Source organism: Microcaecilia unicolor, chromosome 3, assembly GCF_901765095.1.
Source record: "Microcaecilia unicolor chromosome 3, aMicUni1.1, whole genome shotgun sequence".
Classification (NCBI taxonomy): Eukaryota; Metazoa; Chordata; class Amphibia; order Gymnophiona; family Siphonopidae; genus Microcaecilia; species Microcaecilia unicolor.
In genome coordinates this window covers 445447922-445468690 of record NC_044033.1, presented here as the reverse complement: position 1 = coordinate 445468690, position 20769 = coordinate 445447922, and the positions used below count along the sequence as shown (strand labels likewise).

At 46.2% G+C, this 20769-nt stretch overlaps 1 protein-coding gene across 1 annotated transcript in view; it reads right to left on the bottom strand.

Annotated features, from left to right (window-relative positions):
* MYT1L (myelin transcription factor 1 like) overlaps nt 1-20769 on the bottom strand; it is a 901397-nt gene that overhangs the window by 706565 nt on the left and 174063 nt on the right. The gene's annotated exons all lie outside the window — the stretch shown is intronic.

The window sequence follows — 20769 nt, the reverse complement described above, 5'->3', positions numbered from 1 at the left end:
TTGCAGTTTATTTATTTTATATATTTATTAGGATTTATTTACCACCTTTTTTGAAGGAATTCACTCAATGTGGTGTACAGTAAGAATAGACCAAAACATGAGCAATAGACAATTACAGTAGTAAAACTATTCAAAAACAATACAAAGCATGGCATGGTATACTATTTACAATGTCAATGTCAACACAATACGTAATACAACATTATAATTGATAGCGAAGGGTAAAGCAAAGATGTAAGTTACCATGCAATAAGGGTTAGCAAGGTTTAACAGCTTGTAATTACTTTTTACCTGTACTTCCTTCTCTTTATATCACTGGTGGTTGGGAGGCGGGGGTAGTACTGGGCAGACTTATACGGTCTGTACCCTGAAGAGCACAGGTACAAATCAAAGTAGGGTATACACAAAAAGTAGCACATATGAGTTGTCTTGTTGGGCAGACTGGATGGACTGTACAGGTCTTTTTCTGCCGTCATCTACTATGTTACTATCCTGCTTATAATCGAACGAGAAAAACGCCCAAGTTCTGACCTAAATCGGGAGATGGACGTTTATCTCACAAAAACGAATAACGCGGTATAATCGAAAGCCGAACTTGGACGTTTTCAACTGCACTCCATCGCGGAAGCGTACAAAGTTGACGGGGGGGTGTCGGAGGCGTGGTGAAGGCGGGACTGGGGCATGGTTATCACCCGAACAGAGATGGGCGCCTTTCGCCGATAATGGAAAAAAAGTATGCGTTTGTAGCTAGAATTTAGGGCACTTTTCCTGGACCACTTTTTTCACGAATAAGGCCCCAAAGGGTGCCCTAAATGACCAGATTACCACCAGAGGGAATCGGGGATGACCTCCCCTGACTTCCCCAGTGGTCACTAACCCCCCCCCCCCCCCCACCACCACCACAAAACATGATGTTTCACAACTTTTTATTTTCACCCTCAAATGTCATACCCACCTCCCTGGCAGCAGTATGCAGGTCCTTGGAGCAGTTGTTAGGGGGTGCAGTGGACTTCAGGCAGGTGGACCCAGGCCCATCCCCCCCTACCTGTTACAATTGTGCTGCTTAATGCTTAGTCGTCCAACCCCCCAAACCCACTGTACCCACATGTAGGTGCCCCCCTTCACCCCTAGGGCTATAGTAATGGTGTAGACTTGTGGGCAGTGGGTTTTGAGGGGGATTTGGGGGGCTCAACACACAAGGGAAGGGTGCTATGCACCTGGGAGCTCTTTTACCTTTTTTTTTTGGTTTTTGTAAAAGTGCCCCCCTAGGGTGCCCGGTTGGTGTCCTGGCATGTGAGGGGGACCAGTGCACTACGAATCCTGGCCCCTCCCACGAACAAATGCCTTGGATTTATTCATTTTTGAGCTGGGCGCTTTCATTTTCCATTATCGCTGAAAAACAAAACGCCCAGCTCACAAATTGTCGAATAAAACATGGACGTCTATTTTTTGCGAAAATACGGTTCGGTCCGCCCCTTCACGGACCCGTTCTCGGAGATAAACGCCCATGGAGATAGACGTTTCGTTCGATTATGCCCCTCTATGTATGTTCTATTCTCCTATCTGCTGAATTATCTCCATCTGTCCTTAAAAAAAGATTTTCTTGCAGGGGTGCTGGCCTCTAAGTTACTATATCTCTGGCTTCATCCTGATGTTATTCCTACAGGTGGGATGGGAGAAGAGAGACTACGTAAAACAGAGAAATTCAATAGGTGGCTCGAAGTTTGGTGTAAGAAAGAAGGTTCAGATACAGTACATAGGAGGATGGGGCAGTACATGGCAAAATCATGGGCTGTACAGCTCCATTTTTCGGTGACGGAAAAAAGGATTCTTGGGGAGAAATTCAGGCAGAGTGTTTCTAAAAAATTAAACTAGAGGGTGGGGGTGACAAAAAACATGATGGCAGAGGGAAAGATCATGTAAATAAAGAAAACCATCTTAATTAGCACAAGGAAAGCAATGAGCACAAATGCTTGTAGTCTAAGTAGAAAGGGTCAAGATCTGCAAGCACTGATGTTTGAGGAAAACTTGGATATTGTGGCTATTACAGAGACATGGTTCAATGATTCCCATGAATGGGATGCGACCATACTAGGCTATAATCTTAGAGATAGGGAGAGCCAAAGAGGTGGAGGAGTGTCATTATATGTGAAAAACAAAATACCAAAGAACTATACCAAATACAAAGATCCACTTCAAAATATATAAAACATATTGCACCTTTGCCAAAAACAAACACTTTTGAACACAAAACAATATTTTTTTCAAAACCATTGATCAGTGAACTAACAGGACGAGAAAAAAGCGTCAGAAGTTAAAGAGGGGCATAATCGAATGTGAACACCCATCTCTATGGGCGCCTATCTCCGAGGACGGGTATGCGAAGGGGCGGGACAGACCGTATTTTTGAAAAAGATAGGCGTCCATCTTTTGTTTCAATAATACGGTTGGTGCCGGGCAAATGCATCTGATTTGGGCGGATTTGAGCCGGGCGGTTTCGGTTTTCAGCGATAATGGAAACCGAGGGCGCCCAGCTCAAAAACGAACACATCCAAGGCATTTGGTCATGGGAGGGGCCAGGATTCGTAGTGCACTGGTCCCCTCACATGCCAGGACACCAACCGGGTACCGTAGGGGGCACTTGTAAAAAGTAAAATAAAAAAATTAAAATACCTCCCAAGTCCATAGCTCCCTTACCTGGGTGCTGAGCCCCCCCCCCCAAATCCTCCCCAAACCCACTCCCCACAAACTCTACACCATTACCATAGCACTTATGGGTGAAGGGGGACACCTAGATGTGGGTACAGTGGATTTTGGTGGGGGTTTGGAGGGCTCCCATTTACCAGCACAAGTGTAACAGGCAGGGAGGGGATGGGCCTGGGTCCACCTGCCTTAAGTCCACTGCACCCACTAACAACTGCTCCAGGGACCTGCACACTGCTGAGATGGAGCTGGGTATGACATTTGAGGCTGGCATACAGACTGGAAAAAAAGGTTTTAAAGTTCTTTTTTTATGGGAGGGGGTTAGTGATCACTGGGGAAGTCAGGGGAGGTCATCCCGATTCCCTCGGGTGGTCATCTGGGCAGTTGGGGCACTTTTTGTGGACTTGTTCGTGAAAAAGGGTCCAAAAAAGCGGCCCAAATTCTTGCTTCTGCCGTCCTTCTTTTTTCCATTATCGGCCGAGCGTGCCCATCTCTCCTCAGCCGATAAACACGCCCCAGTCCCGCCTTCACCACACCTCCGACACGCCCCCGTCAACTTTGTTCGTTCCCATGACAGACTGCAGTTGGAGGCGCCCAAAATCGGCTTTCGATTATACCAATTTGGGCGCCCGTGGGAGAAAGGCGCCCATCTCCCGATTTGGGTTGAAATATGGGCGTCTTTCTCTTTCGAAAATAAGCCTGATAGGCTATTGGCTGTGGAATTCAAATATTGTTGAAGCACTCTCATAAGAGGATCACAAATGCCCAATGACTAAGACCAATCATCGTCAAAAAACTTCCTTAAAAACTTTTTTTATTTAAACTATGTGTCCAATCACTTAAAATCTCTTCAGTGTCTTCCTTTATAGCAACTGTTTCCAAAGCGTCCCACAGATCAATCCAGAGACTTGTGGGTTGTGTCCCTCTACCAGCAGGTGGAGATAGAGAGAACCTCCGAGGTTTGCTATATGTGGACCTGTGCAGCCAAGTAAAACTCAGTATTCTCTCTATCTAGCAGGTGGAGGGACATCTCTGTGCAGCTCTTGTTTGATCTGGCTACTGGTGTCCTTTGGACCTAGTTTAGCACAAGGGGTTGAGTGGCTGTAGCTTCTGGTGTACATCTGGTGGTGCCAGGTCCCTCCCGGTCTCCCCCTACCTTTCCTCCATCGCCCGGGGCTGTGGGCCTGATCGGGTGTTGCCTTTCTCTCCTGAGTAAAAAAAAAAAAAAAAAAAAAAAAGCTAAGCATCTCTGTAAGAGACTTTGTTTTGTTTAATCATACGGAGGAGCTAGACCGCGCTGCCGAGTCTGTTTGAGGGGCAGGCATTTGGGGAGCATGTCAGTAACTTCTGAGATGGCTAAGCGCTGCTCCCAGTGTGGGGGACGGAGAGCAGCGTCGGGGGATTGTGAGTAGTGCCGCTGTCAGCCTCAGTGGGTGTTCAGTGCGACAGGGGTTCCCCTCAGGCATCCGGTGAGTCGGAAGCGCAGGGGATTGTTTTGGCGGATTCCTTGGGGCAGTTAGAGCCGTGCGCATCGGCGGGTGCCATTTTTTCCTCTCAGGCTTGACCAGCTCCGCACATGGCGGTTGACAGACAGGAGCACAGCGTGCTTCTGTGGCACAGGCTTCGATGGAGGAAAACAATTTAGAGGGAGCAGGGGAGTCCCTTTCAGTTCCTTTTTCCCCGGATTTTGTTTTATTAATGCACAATGCCTTTCTTTTGAAGAAGTCAGGAGCTTCTCTTCAGGCAGCCCCGTCTCTTCCTCAGCAAACTTCGGTTTTGTCTCCGGGCTCTCCCTCAGAATCATTGGATTTGGCAGATGAGGTCACCCTGCCTTCTGAGGAGAAGGATGACCCGACGGCTGCCTGCCTTTTTTGCAGGGAAGAACTTCCCTCCCTGATTATTAGGGCTTTTGAGGTTTGGCCATTTCACCCCCTGAATCGTCAGGGGGAACAGGTCCAGAGCCCTCTATTATGTCTGGCACCAAATGCCCACCTCATTCCATTCATGAGCATGAGGCCATGAAAATCCTTATTTCGGCGCAGTGGGATACGCCAGACAGTGGGCTTAAGGGTTGCTAGAGATATGTCGCGTCTACGCGCTGCCTGCTGCCGACTTAGACTTGATGAAGGTTCCTACGGTGGATTCATTAATCACAGCGATCAGTAAGAAAACCACTCTCCCTGTGGATGGTGGCACGGCGCTCAAAGACCCTCAGGATCGTAAGTTGGACACTTGCTTGAAGCTGTCCTTTGAAGTAGCGGCCCTTTCCCTGGAAGCTTCAGTTTGTGGCTCCTATGCGGCGCGGGCATGCTTATCGTGGGTACAGAAAGCCTCCTCTCCGGAGGACCTCGTGGCTGTTTTGCCGGCCTTAGAGTCCGGTTTAGCCTTCCTTGCAGATCTAGTTTATGATCTTTTGAGGGCGTCTGCGAAGGAGGTTTCCATAGCGGTCACCACATGTCGCTGGCTGTGGTTGCAACATTGGGCTGCAGACGTGGCCTCTAAGTCACGGCTGGCAAGGCTTCCTTTTAGGGGAAAGCTTTTGTTTGGAATAGACCTAGAACAGATTGTGAAGGACCTCGGTGATTCTAAGGGCCAGCGCCTCCCAGAGGATAGGTCCAAATTAGTGCGACCGGCGGGACCTAGACCTAAGTTTAGAGATACACGTCATTACCGCCCAGGTCGTGGGGGCCTCTTTTCAGAGAGCAAGGTCTTCTCAGAGACCTCAGCTCTTTGGAGGTGACAGGCGGGCCTTCCTTTCCAGTAACAGAAACCAGCCCGCAGCCAGGTCTGCACAATGATGGTGCCCTGGTCCATCTCCAGCCAGTTATTGGGGGCAGGCTGTCCCTATTCCTGGTGGAGTGGACCAGGGTAACATCCGACGAATGGGTCTTGGAGGTTATCAGAGACGGCTACAAGTTGGAATTGGCTCGTCCGATAGTAGACTCGTTTCTGGAATCTCCTTGCAAATCTCCCGCCAAGGTGCGGGCACTTCGTCACACCCTCCTCAACTTACAACGACTGGGAGCGGTCGATACTCCATTTATTTTGTGGTGCCAAAAAAAGGGCGGTTCTTGGCGACCCATCCTAGATCTCAAGTGCATCAACAGGTCCTTACGGGTTCGGAATTTCCGCATGGAAACCCTCCGCTCGGTGATCGCAGCGGTACAGCTAGGAGACTTTTTGTCGTCTCTCGATCTCAAAGAGGCCTATTTACACATTCCAATTTGGCCTCCCCACAGGCGTTTTCTTCGCTTTGCAGTGCTCAGTCATCATTTTCAATTCAAAGCGATGCCCTTTGGCCTAGCCACAGCACCTTGACCTTTTCTAAGGTCCTGGTAGTAGTGGCGGCCTATCTCAGAAAGGAAGGTATTCAAGTCCATCCTTATCTAGATGACTGGTTTGTGCTGGCGTCTTCTTTCGAGGAGAGTCAACAGGCAACCGACAGAGTGGTCAGGTTGCTTCATTCGCTTGGTTGGATGATCAACTTCCCAAAGTGCAGCCTTACACCCTCCCAGATGCTGGAATACTTGGGAGCGTGCTTTGATACCCAAACAGGGATAGTTTCTCTTCCTTCAGCTCGAGCACAGGGGTTGCAGGGTCAGTTGCGAGCTCTGTTCCAAACTCCGAACCTGAGGGCTTGGGACTATGTACAAGTTCTCGGTTCCATGGCCTTCACCTTGGATGTCGTAAAGTGGGCCAGAGCTCACATGCGCCCCCTGCAATGGCACCTTCTGAGCCATTGGTCTCCTTTCTTGGAAGATTACGAGGTTCAGGTGCCATGTTCTACCCGTCTGCACACAATCATTTACTGGTGGTTCATTCAAAAGAATCTTGTGTCGGGCATTCCTCTGCAAACCCCGGAATGGAGGATCGTGACCACGGATGCGTCACTGTCTGTTTGGGGGGCTCATTGCCTCCAACAGACGGCCCAGGGAATTTGGACCTCGACGGAGGCGTCTTGGTCCATCAACCGCTTGGAGTTACAGGCGATTCGTCTAGCTCTTCGCGAGTTTCTGTCTCTTCTCCGTGGTTGACCAGTTCGAGTTCTCTCGGACAATGCAACAGCGGACACCTACATGAACCATCAGGGGGGCACCAGGAGTGCACCACTAGTGCGCGAGGTGGGCCTGATCTGCCGTTGGGCACAGACTCATTTCTCTCTCACAGAATGTGCAAGCGGACTTTCTCAGTTGCCACCAGTTGGAGCCAAGGGAGTGGACACTCTCCCCTCTGGCCTTCAATCAGATAGCTGCCCGTTGGGGGATGCCGGTGATGGACTTAATGGCCACCGCATTCAATGCAAAGGTTCCCCGTTTCTTCATCAAGAGAAGAGAGCTGGGCTTGGAAGGCATCAATGCTCTTCTACAACCTTGGCCCAGGGGCCTGCTCTATGCCTTTCCCCCGTGGCCTATGGTGGGTGCGTTACTGACTCGCGTTGCCATTCATCCCAGTCAGTCAAGTGATCCCGGTGGCCCCGGATTAGCCCAGACATCACTGGTACGCGGATATGGTCAGGCTCCTGTTTGATCGTCCTCTCCGGCTCCAGGTGCAGGACAGTCTCTTGCTGCAGGGACCAGTCATGATGGAGGATCCCTCCCCCTTTGGTCTTACGGCCTGGCCCTTGAAAGGGTGAGGTTGAGAAGGAAAGGGTATGCGGACGTGGTTATCGTTACGATGCTTCAGGCTCAGAAAAGATCCACCTTGATAGCTTATGCTAGGGTGTGGTGCACCTTCGATTTGTGGTGTGCGAGTTCGGGATTGTCAGCGACTACGGTATTGGTTATCCTCGCATTTCTTCAGGAAGGTGTACAGAAATCACTCTCATTGAGTTCTCTTAAGGTGCAAGTGGCAGCTCTGGCATGCTTTAGAGGCCGGCTTCAGGGGGTGTCGATCGCCTCCCACCTGGATGTGGTTCATTTTTTCAGGGGCGTAAATCGGTTGTGTTCTCCTCACGTGCCAGTTCTGCCATCCTGAAACCTTAATCTAGTTCTCAAAGCGCTTCAGCGTCCTCCTTTCGAACCCTTATTGGGGATTACGGTTAAGGATCTTACCTTGAAGGAGATTTTCCTAGTAGCCATTACTTCGGCTCGGAGAATTTCAGAGTTGCAGGCTTTTTCTTACAGAGACCCCTTCCTGCGTTTTACAGAGTAGATATTGTTCTGTTCATGGTATTGATTAGGACAGTTCCTTTGTTTTTTGCCCAAGGTGGTTTCTAGTTTCCATTTGGGGCAGTCTCTGCATTTGCCGACTTTTCACCGGGAAGATTACCCCAAGCAATTCCAGGCTCTTCGCTGCCTCGACATGAGATGGGCCCTTCTCAGGTATTTGGAGGTGACAAATGAATTTCATCTTTGACCATCTCTTCGTCCTTTTTGGAGGCAGTAAGAAGGGTCATATGGCTTCCAAGTCTACCATAGCCCATTGGGTGCGGGAGGCCATCACTTCGGCCTGCGTGGCATTGGGCAAGCAAGCCCCTGCGCAAATTTGTGCTCATTCTACGTGAGTTCAGGCTTCCTCCTATACAGAGTCACGTTTGGTTTCTCTGGAAGATATCTGCAGAGCCGCTACATGGGCTTCGGTCCATACGTTCACTCGTCATTATCAGGTGGATGTGGCAGCTCGGCAGGATGCGGTGTTTGGCTCGTCTGTGATTTCTGCCGGGTTGGAGGTGTCCCGCCCTACTTGAGGACTGCTTGGGTACATCCCAGAAGTCTCTGGATTGATCTGTGGGACGCTATGGAAGGAAAAATTAATTCTTACCTGATAATTTTCTTTCCATTAGTCCCAACAGATTAATCCAGAGCCCCCCCCCCCCCCCTGGATTTACTGTCTGCGGTTTTGTTTTGGTTGGTTAGTTTTTTCGGGTTTCCTTGTTCTGAATGTTCCTTCATTTGATTAAATAATAAAAACAAATAAATTTGGAAGTGGTGGAAGTATGTTGAGCATTTAGTCTGACAATGTCAGGAGAGTTTTCTATTGTTTCCATTCCACTGCTTTGGTATCATTCATACTGAGGTTTACTTGGCTGCACAGGTCCATATATAGCAAACTTTGGAGATTCTCTCTATCTCCACCTGCTGGTAAAGGGACACAATCCACAAGTCTCTGGATTGATCTGTTGGGACTAATGGAAAGAAAATTATCAGAAGAATTAATTTTTCCCTTGCAGCTACATCACCACAATGTAAATATGCTGTAATAGGACGAGGTCCCTTAGGCCTCCAAGGAAGCTTTATGAGCCAGAACTACCTTACCCAGAATCCATCAGTAAGGGGGGTGGGAATCAAAACCCGGTAGGGATTCCTTCCCCGGGAACATGGCCCCTCAGTTGCAGTAAGGGAATGTCAGAGTCGCCTTTAGCCAGCAGGGGGAGCGGGAGCCTAGAAGACCAAGTTCCCTGGGTAAAGAATCAGTATATAATCCCTGCCAGCTGTGAGGAAGGGAGGCCCTTGGAAAACCGGGATGAGAAGTTTAACTCAAAATTAATAGTGATCCGACACCTGGGGGTGAATTAATAATTGTTAACAACAACGTTGTATGTATATTTAAGCAAAAGGGGTTGGAGAGGTTTTAGTCAGGTACTATGTGTGAATGGTGAATGATTGTAGTATTGATTTTAGGTAGTGCTAATGGATGAAGGCTTTTTTCAATAAAGATATTTTGTATATAATAAAATAAACTGGAGTTTATGTGTAATCAATTAATGTTGAGTAACTCTAGTAGGTCTAACACGTCCCTATTTAATAGTATGGTTAAAATTTAATGCCAAGAAGTGCAAAGTGATGTCCTTGGGGTGCAGAAATTCAAGAGATATATACCGGGTAGGAGGAGAGAGATTAGTAAGCTCAGCTCAGGAAAGGGACCTTGGTGTCTGAAGATCTCAAGGTGATGAAACTGCGACAAGGCAGTGGCTGCAGCCAGAAGGTTGCAAAGCTGTATAGAGAGGGTATAACCAGCAGAAGAAAGGAGATGTTAATGCTCCTGTACAAGTCATTGGTGAGGCCCCACTTGGAGTATTCTGTTCAGTTTTGGAGGTCTTATCTTGATAAGGATGTAAAAAGACTTCAAGTGGTTCAGTGAAAAGCAATAACATGGTAGGGGGTTTAGGCAGCAAGATGTACATGGAGAGACTTGCTGATCTAAACATGTATACACTGGAGGAAACAGGGGTGATATGATACAGACGTTCAAATATTTGAAAGGTATTAATTTGCAAACAAACCTTTTCCAGAGATGGGAAGGTGGTAGAACTAGAGGGCATGAATTGAAATTGAAAGGGGACAGACTCAGAAATAATGTCAGGAAATATTTTTTCACTGAGAGGGTAGTAGATACCTGAAATGCCCTCCCGCTAGAGGTGGTGGAGATGAAAATGATAACGGAATTCAAAGATGCGAGGGACAAACACAAGGAAATCTTGTTTAGAAGGATCGGATCCAAGGAAGCGTAGGGGAGATTAGGTAGGAAAACCAGTGCTGGACTGACTTCTATGGTCTGTGCCTTGATGGAGGCTGAGTAGGTTTGGATTGGCAGGAGTGGAGCTTTTTGGGTGCTTAGCCAAAACTTAAGAAAGTTTAGAACAAGGCCAGTGTCGGACAGACTTCTATGGTCTATGCCCTAAAAATGGAAAGGATAAATCAAGCTTGTTATAAAGTCCAGAGGAATGTAATAAATCTATAGTGTAACCAACCACCAGAAGATCTTATAAAGAGAAATTAACCCTTGGTCACCTCAGTGGTGCAACTCATTGATAAAGAGTTTTCAGTGAGATTTGACTGTATCCACCTCCTCATCAGCAGACCAAAGTTAAATAAAGTAATATCTTACGAGAAGTTCTGATAGAAGAGGACATCTCTGTGGGTAAATGCCATTAGTTTATTCTGAGCTTAGTAATTTAAAGATTAGGGTTTAAAATAGGCATTGTAGGATATTGATAAACACAGTTAGAATTTTAAAATAAAAAATCAAACTTTATTAGCTAGTCTCCATACCCTTTCCCCATAGTTTTAAAACTTGAAGTTTCTACCACAGCATTAACAGATAGTCTCTAGAAGACACAGAAGGACCCAGTTCAGTCCTCATTCCCACCCACCCCTACCTGAACTCTTCATTTATAGTCAGTTATTCTAATTAAGACAAGAGGGGAATTTTTAATTTTCATTAGATTTTTAATTATATTTAATTAGTTTATCAGAAGCAAACCCTAAATAAATTACAAATTACACTAGTCAAAAAGATCATTATATTCATCTGATATCCCTAGTACCTTAAGAAGTTTTAATTAAACAACTCTGCAATACTAAGATGCAGACAGTAGTCCAGCAGCGACAGGGGTGCTATCCAGTTTTTTGCATTGAGTGTCATGTATGATTATCTCCCATTTGGTGAGATGTCATATGTGTGTGCTTGATGCAAAGAACTCCTAGCTGTCAGAGAATGAGTTCAGAGTAGCAGACTTGGAGGAGCTGAGGGAGACAGAGAGGTACGTAGAAGAGGCCTACAGGAACATTGTAGAGAAGTACCACCTCCAATCTGGCAGACCCTGTGCTGCCTTGGAGGAGGGAGACCTTCTAAAAGGAGAGCATCACCCTGGTGCAGTTGAAAGTAATCTGTAGACAGGACTAGCACACGAGCATGTGTCTCCAGGAGCTACTGCCCAGGTGAGAAGGGTTAGGACAGTTGTAGTTGGTGATTCGATTATTAAGCATGTAGATAGTTGGGTTGCTGGTGGATGTGAGGATTGCCTGGTCATTTGCCTCCCTGGTGCTTAGGTGGCGGGCCTCACGCGTCACCTAGATAGGATTTTAGATAGTGCTGGGGAGGAGCCGGCTGTCTTGATACATGTGGGTACCAATGACATAGGAAGTTGTGGGAGAGAGATTCTGGAAGCCAAATTTAGGCTGTTATGTAGAAAGCTCAAATCCAGAACCTCTAGGGTAGCATTTTCTGAAGTGCTATACATTCCATGCACAGGGCCCAAGAGACAGGCAGAGCTCCAGAGTCTCAATGTGTGGATGAGACGATGGTGCAGGGAGGAGGGTTTTAGATTTGTTAGGAACTGGGCAACATTCAGGGGAAGGGGGAGCCTATTCCAAAAGGATGAGGTCCACCTTAACCAGGATGGGACCAGGCTTCTGGCATCAGCATTTAAAAAGGAGATAGAGCAGCTTTTAAACTAGAAACTGGGGGAAGGCCGACAGTCGCTCAAAAGCGCATGGTTAGGATTAAGGTATCTTTTAAAGATATCACCAAAACAGGGAAGATAGGGTATCCCGATAGTGAGGTTACAAAAGAGACCATAGTAGATTAGGTGTCCTTAAATAAAAATCAGACAAAAGAATGTGAATTAATACTGTGAAGTACTGAGGATGATGTAAATAGGAACAACAAACATAGTTTGGAATGTCTATATGTAAATGCCAGAAGCCTAAGAAATAAGATGGGAGAGTTAGAATATATTGCACTAAATGAAAAATTAGATATAATAGGCATCTCTGAGACCTAGTGGAAGGAGGATAACCAGTGGGATACTGTCTTACCAGGGTACAAATTATATCGTAGTGATAGGGTGAATCGAATTGGTGGAGGAGTAGCACTGTATGTTAATGAGGGCCTTGAATCAAATAGATTGAACATTCTGCAGGAAACAAAACACATCTTGGAATCCCTATGGATTAAAATTCCATGTGTAAAGGGGAAAAGGATAGTGATAGGAGTGTACTACAATCCGCCTGGCCAGGATGAACAGACAGATGTAGCAATGTTATCAGAATTTAGGGAGGCTAGTGTTATCAGAATTTAGGGAGGCTAACAAACTGGGCAACACAGTAATAATGGGTGATTTCAATTACCTTTTTATCTAAAGAATCAGTAGAAATCAATAAACTTAGTTTTCTTCTCTTATATTCTATATCTTTAGAGATGTCATTTAGAGCCCATATAAACAACAATTTATTTATTTATTTGGATTTTGCTCACACCTTTTTCAGTAGTTGCTCAAGGTGAGTTACATTCAGGTATGCTGGATATTTCTCTGTTCCAGGAGGGCTCACAATCTAAGTTTGTACCTGAGGTAATGGAGGGTTAAGTGACTTGCCCAGGATCACAAACAGCAGCAGTGGGATTTGAACCAGCCACCGCTGGATTTCAAGACCGTTGCTCTAACCACTAGGCCACTCCTCCACTCCAGTAAGTGGAGAAAAAAAGACTTCAGTGAATATCAGAGTCACTCCTATTTGCAAGGCCCAAGCCTTCAGAATTGTAGGAGGCTCAGTTCAATCATGAGTCATAAAACAACTCCACTCAGATTCTTATAGAAAAACTAGTAAAAAAAAAAACCCATTTCTGATGCAAATGAAATGGGGGCTAGCAAGGTTTTCTTCAGAGTGTGCATGTGGGAGTGTGTGTGTCCCTGCCCTCTGCCCTCTCTCCCTCCCCCTCCCGCCTCCGAGTCCAGTCCTTCAGTGTTGTTTCCTGCTGTTCTGTGTTTTTGTTACAGAGAGAGTGAGGGCATCTCTCTCCCCTCCCCCCTCTGAGTCCTTCACTGTTTCGTGGGATTTCCTGCTGTGCTGTTTTCCTTCACTCATGGGGAAACCGGATATCTCTGGCGCTTCACACTTCCGGCTGGAGGCTTCAGTGGTGCCTTTTATATATATAGATGACAAATACCTTCTACGGATACAGAATGCATTCAGTGAAGCAAAATACTGATGCCCACAATGTGGTACTTGGATATATTTGCTATTGTAGCATTTACACCATCAATTGCCACCAGCATCCAGCGCTTTGTGAACTGCAACTCTGTAAATCCCAACAGGGAATACCCTGTTTCACCTTTTTAGGCTGCGCCAGGGGAAAATCAAGGTGAATAACACAATCGTCAAGAGTCCAACAATACTCAACTGGATCCAAACTTCCACCTCTTCACTACTTCAGCACTTCTCAAAAAATGGCAGAGGGCTTGAAAGAAACACCCAAAGAATTTAAAACCACCCAGTGTTATCTTACGTCAAAACGCCAAAATGTTTTTCATTCTAATTCCACATTTAATCCCTGTGGAATGACCCTGTTAAATGTGAATATCCATCTCTACTACTACTACTACTTAACATTTCTAAAGCGCTACTAGGGTTACGCAGCGCTGTACAATTTAACATAGAAGGACAGTCCCTGCTCAAAGATCTCTGCTCTTGTTGTCTTAATATGCAACGAATATCTCCTCTGCGTTCTGTTATCTTTAGTTGTTCCAACACCATGCATTTCAGATCATTAAAGTTATGGCGGTTATCTAGAAAATGAGATACTAAAGGTTCATTTATTTTCTGTGCTTGAACACAATGCCTGTGTTCTAGCAATCTTGTCTTCAAAGGACAAGAAGTTTGGCCAATGTAATATAGATTGCATGGACACACCAATATGTAGATTACATTGCTGGAAGCGCATGAAGTTTCAGTAAACAAACAAGGTGCGCGCAGTGTGTACGTCTTTAAATTCAACAGTGTCCCACATAATGTGGCATAATTTTGTGAACGCATTGCTTGAAAATCTGCACTCTGGTTCACAAAATTATCTACGGTGAAGCCCCGGAATACATGACAGACTTGATCGACCTACCAACTAGAAACACATCCGAATCAACGCAGACGCCTCTCCGGTACTATGTAAACCACATTGAGCCTACAAATAGGTGGGAAAATATGGGATACAAATGTAACAAATAAATAAATACTGAACATTGTCCACATGCACCATGATGTCCTCTGCTTCTCTTTTCCATATGCCCTCTATTCCATACCTCAGCTACACTCAATTTATCATTAAGATTGCTGTTTCTCTGGTAAGCAAAAATCACGCTCATCTCTCTGAAGGAAGGATGAACCTCTAATATTGACGAATGTTACTTAACTGCTTCAATTATTTTGTTGGTGTGGGCATTATAATGCGTTACAAATGTTAAGACATTTATATCTTTTGGATCTTCATTCTTTAAAGCTAGTATATGTTCCCTGGGATTATAGAGGGCTCTCTTTCTTGTATTTTTTACCAAATTGTTGGGATATCCTCTCATTACGAGTTTTTCTGACAATATGGATGACTGAGTCTTATATTCAAAGCTGATGAGTTGGAGAAACTGAATTAAATCTCTATAAAGGTGGAGGATGTAATGGGGCAATTTGACAAATTGAAGAGTAGCAAATCTCCTGGACCAGATGGTATTCATCCCAGAGTACTATAGAATTTAAAAATGAACTTCCAAAACTATTGTTAGTAATTTGTAATTTATCTTTAAAGTCGAGCGTGGTACCGGAAGATTGGAGGGTGGCCAATGTAACACCGATATTTTAAAAAGGTTCCAGATGAGATCCAGGAAAATATAGACCGGTGAGCCTGACATCGGTGCCAGGCAAAATGGTAGAGACTATTATAAAGAACAAAATTACAGAGCACATTCAGAAGCATGGATTAATGAGACAAAGCCAACATGGGTTTAGTGAAGGGAAGTCTTGCCTCACCAATCTATTACATTTCTTTGAAGTGGTGAACAAACATGTGGATAAAGGCGAGCCGGAGAAGGGTAGATAGTGGGGTTCCCCAGGGGTCTGTGCTGGGACTGCTGCTTTTTAACATATTTATAAATGACCTAGAAATTGGTGTAACTAGTGAGGTAATTAAATTTGCTGACGACACAAAGTTATTCAAAGTTGTTAAATCGTGACAGGATTGTGAAAAATTACAAGAGGACCTTACGAGACTGGGAGACTGGGCGTCTAAATGGCAGATGATGTTTAATTTGAGCAATTGCAAGGTGATGCATGTGGGAAAGAGGAATTTGAATTATAGCTACATAATGCAAGGTTCCACATTAGTAGTCACCAGCCAAGAAAGGGATCTAGGCATCGTTGTTGATGATACGTTGCTCAGTGTGCTGCAGTGGCTAAGAAAGCAAATAGAATGTTAGGTATTAATAGGAAAGGAATGAAAAACAAAAACAAGGGCGTTATAATGCCTTTGTATCGCTCCATGGTGCGATCACACCTCGAATATTGTGTTCAGTTCTGGTCACCACATCTCAAAAAAAATATAGTGGAATTAGAAAAGGTACAGAGAAGGGTGATGAAAATGATAAAGGGGATGGGACAATTTCCCTATGATGAAAGGCTGGGCGGCTAGGGCACTTCAGCGTGGAGAAAAGGCAGCTGAGGGGAGATATGATAGAGGTCTGTAAAATAATAAGTGGAGTAGAACGGGTAGATGTGAATCATTTGTTTACTTTTTCCAAAAATACTAGGACTAGGGGGCATGCGATGAAGCTACAAAGTAGTAAATTTAAAACGAATCAGAGAAAATATTTCTTCACGCAATGTGTAATTGAACTCTGGAATTCATTGCCAGAGAATGTGGTAACAGCGGGTATAAAAATGGTTTGGACGGCTTCCTAAAGGAAAAGTCCATAGACCATTATTAAATTGACTTGGGGTAAATCCACTGCTTATTTCTGTGATAAGCAGCATAAAATGTATTGAACCTTTTTGGGATCTTGCCAGGTATTTGTGACCTGGATTGACCACTGTTGGAAACAGGATGCTGGGCTTGATGGACCTTTGGTCTGTCTCAGTGTGGCAATACTTTTGTACTTAATATAAATAAAAGCTTATTAGTAAAGAATAGCTTAGTTTTTTTTATCTTCTTATAACTTCTTATAGAAATAACTTGTTTTTTAATGACAGTGATCTGCCAGTCAGGGGGTTCATAATCCGACTTGCATGTTTTGATACACAAAGTTTTGTCAAGGAAAATCCCCCTAGAATTATGAACCCCCTGACCGGCATATCCCAGAGCAATGGAATTTGCTTATTTCCTAGGGGAATTTTCTACGAAAAAGCTTTGTGTAGCGAATCATGCATGTCGAATTTCGCACCCCCTGACTGGCATATCACTGTCTTTAAAAGATGAGTTATTTCTATAAAAAGTTATAAGAAGACTAGACTTTGAGCCCGTAAAAACGGGCTATTATAGGAAGGGGGGGGGTTGAAAGGCCCGCCCCCACCCCCGAGTTCGCCGCTGCCCCTCCCCCTCTGAGTTCGCGCCCCCCCACCGAGCCGTCACCACCCACCTTCCACCCGGCCGGGCCCTCGCTCCGCTATTGAAACAGCGAGGGTCCGGGAACGCAGCACTGAGCTCTGCTGAGCTGCCGACGTTGGCCTTCGTTCTTCTTCTCTGCCTGTCCTGCCCTCGTGTGACGTAACGTCGTCGAGGGCGGGACAGAGGCAGAGAAGAAGAAGGAAGGGCGATGTCGGCAGCTCAGCAGAGCTCAGTGCTGCGTTCCCGGACCCTCGCTGTTTCAATAGTGGACCGAGGGCCCGACCGGGTAGAAGGTGGGTGGCGGCGGCGACTCGGGTGGGGGGAGCGTTAGATGGCGGTGTCCCTCCCTCAGCAATGCGCAGTACAGACCCTCTGTGTTCCGCCCCCCGTCATCACGTATTGACGTGGGGGCGGGGCAGAGAAGGTCTCTACTGCGCATTTGCGAGTGAGTACGGTCACTCGCCGTTTATATGTTTGATAAGAAGCTAAATTAGTCTTTACTAATAAGCTTTTATTTATATTAAATGATCGTAAGATATTACTTTTTTCAACTTTGGTCTGCCGATGCGGAGGTGAGTGCTGTTAAATCTCATTGAAATCTCTTTATCAATGAGTTGCGCCACTGAGGTGCCCAAGGGTTAATTTCTTTATATAAGATCTTCTGGTGGTTGGTTACACTAAGGATAATTCAAGAACAGGTATAGATATGATGTTTAACACTTCATACCATAAGTAATGATTTTATATTTTTGGGCAGACTGGTTGGACCATACAGGTCTTTATCTGTAGCCATCTACTGTGTTGCTATGATATGTTACTATGTTTTTAAAACCTGAACGAAAGGTACAAATCTTCATAAATAGCTCAATTTTTATCCAATACATAATTCCTCCCATCCCATCCAATTCATCTTTCCCATAAAAATCCTGTCCCCTCTGTCTATTTCAATTCTTTTGAATAATTAAGACAATACAAAAATAGGAACAAAGAAATGTCTTGCAAACATACCCTCAAAATTCCCTCATGACATAATTCCCCAGTTGGTAGCAATCTAAAATTATGCAGCATCCCAGGTGATAAAACTTCCAGCAAAGCCCCCCCTCCCCCACCTCCAATAATTGCTAGAATTACTGGATGGTAACTGCACAGCATTTGTGTTAAGAGTATTCCCAGCATACTCCCATACAGTTAAGACAGAAACAATTTTTTTTACCATGTGTTAAACTGCACTGGAGATAATGAAATGCAGTTACCTACACCTAAGTGGGTGCCATTAACCCTCTAATTCTATAAATGGCATGCACAGAAACATTGTACTTAATTCAATTACATGCAAAATTATGCAGATAGTTATAGAATAGTATCACGGGGCCTTATTTATATAAAGGTTATGTTCCTAAATTTACACTCCTTAAATTTATGCTCCTAAATTACAAACCTAATCTATGCTCCAAAATAGATTACACTCATAATTTAGGAGCATAAATTATGCTCATAAATTTAGGAGCACACATTTTAGGAGCATAACCTTTATAGAATAAGGCCAGTATGTACAAAAAAACAAAAAAAATCAAAAGTATACATAATATAGTAAATAGGTGCAATTTACAGAATCTAGTTCTCTATGCTCATCAGTGGTGTTCCTAGCCTCGACGGCACCCAGGGCGGATTGCCGATGCGCCCCCCTGGGTGCAGCGCCCCCCCCCCCCCATGAAATGACACCCCCCCGGGTGCACGCTGCTGGGGGGGGGTGCCGCAGCGCGTGCCTGTCTGCTCCCAGTTCGCTACGCTCGCTAAATTCTCTCGTTCGCTGCAGCTCCCTCCCTCTGCCCCAGAACAGGAAGTAACCTATTCTGGGGCAGAAGGAGGGAGCTGCTGCAGCGAACGAGAGAATTTAGCGAGCGTAGCGAACTGGGAGCAGACAGGCGCGCGCTGCGGCACCCCCCCAGCGGCGTGCACCCGGGGCGGACCGCCCCCACCACCCCCCCCCCACTTTGTACGCCACTGATGCTCATTTACCACATAATGTCCTACAAGCTCTAAATAAGCCTCCACTTGAAGAACTTGGTGTGCAGTGTGGCAGAATTCACGGACATTCTGGTCCCAGAGCAGGCCACTAAACTTTGCCAGCTGTGACCTGGATTTTAAAAGAACTAACTTTGACGAGAATTTCTCAAGGAAGAGTTAGCAGGATGGGAACAGCTGAAGGAAGTAGAACAGCAGTGGACAAGACTCAAAGGAGCTATTTTAAAGGCAACTAAAATTTATGTTAATAAATTACATAAAGGAAAGAGGAAAAGAAGGCTGCTCTGGTTTTCGAACGTAGTAGCCGAGAAGTTAAGGGATAGGAGGTTAGCCTTCATACGATATATACGATAACTCAGAAAGAAGAAGACAGGCGAGAATACCTGGATAAGCTAAGAGATGCTGGAAAAAGAAAACAAAGAGGCAAATGGAAGAAAAGATAGCTAAAACGGTAAAATTGGGGGATAAGACATTTTTCAGATATATAAGCGACAGAAGGAAATGCCAAAATAGCATTGTGAGGTTCAAAGCAGAAGGGGAATAATACATAGAAGCTGATAAGGATAAAGCTGAACTGCTTAACAATTATTTCTGTTCTGTGTTCATGGATGAAAGGTCAGGGGTAGAACCGCAGAAATCAAATGCAAAGGGGGGTGGATGTATGATAGACCAATACCCATTCTCAGAGAACAGTGTTTGTGAGAAGCAGGGCCGTAGCTACGGGTGGGCCCAGGCCCACCCAATCACAACTCAGGCCCACCCAGTCAGCACTCAGAAAATTGTGGGTGTGCTCTGCACCCCCACTGCTTCACCCAAAGGGCTGCTGGCACTGCAGTCCCCACCTGCCTACCAGCTCCGTGGACAGACAACAGCCCTGGCTCTTCTCCTGCCACCACCCTGCCTTTAAAAAAAGATCTGTGAAGCGGTGTTGCAGGCAGCGCCTCGTGTCTGCCCTTCGTGTAAAAGAAGCAAATCGCCTCATTGTCATCTGGCCTTCCCTCACTGTGTCCCGCCATCCTCTGAGGTAACTTCCTATTTCCACGAGGGCGGGACACAGTGAGGGAAGGCCGGACGACGACAAGGCGATTTGCTTCTTTTACACAAAGGGCAGGTGCGAGGCACTGCCTGCGACGCCGCTTCACAGATTTTTTTTAAAGGCAGGGTGGTGGCAAGAGAAGAGCCAGGGCTGTCGTCTGTCCACGGAGCTGGTAGGCAGGTCAGGTCGGGGGGGGGGGGGGCTCAGATGGGAAAGGAGGACTGGGGTGGGGAGAGGGGGACTGGGGTGGGGTGGGGGTCTCAGATGGGAGAAGGAGACTGGGGTGGGGTGCTCAGATGGGAGAAGGGGGCTGGAACTGGGGTCTGAGAAGGGGCCAGGAGGGAAAATGGGGGCCATGCCTGGGGCTGGTGGGAAAATGGGGGCCATGCCTGGGGCTGGTGGGAAAATGGGGTATGCCTGGGACAGGTGGGTGAATGGGTCTGGGGCTGAAAAGGTGGGCCCTAACACAAGGCATGTGGATGAAGGGGGCTGGAATTGGGGGCTGAAAAGGAGGGTAGGTGGGATAAGGGGGCTAGTACTGGAACTGGGAGCTGAAAAGGGGCAGGGGCTGAAACTGGGGGCTGAAAAGGGGACAGGGAGAAGTGGCTGGGGCTGAAGCTCGGGACTGGTGAGAGAAAAGGGCTGGGGTTGAAACTGGGGGCTGAAAAGGGGACAGGGAGAAGTGGCTGGGGCTGAAGCTCGGGACTGGTGAGAGAAAAGTGCTGGGGTTGAAACTGGGGGCTGAAAAGGGGACAGGGAGAAGTGGCTGGGGCTGAAACTGGGGACTGGTGGGATAGTAGAGTTAAAACTGGGGGCTGAAAATGGGGGGCAGGTGGGAGATGTGGGCTGGGGCTAGAACTAGAGGCAGGTGGGATAAGGGGGCTGAAAAAAGGGGCAGAGAGAGAGAGAAGGGACAGATCCTG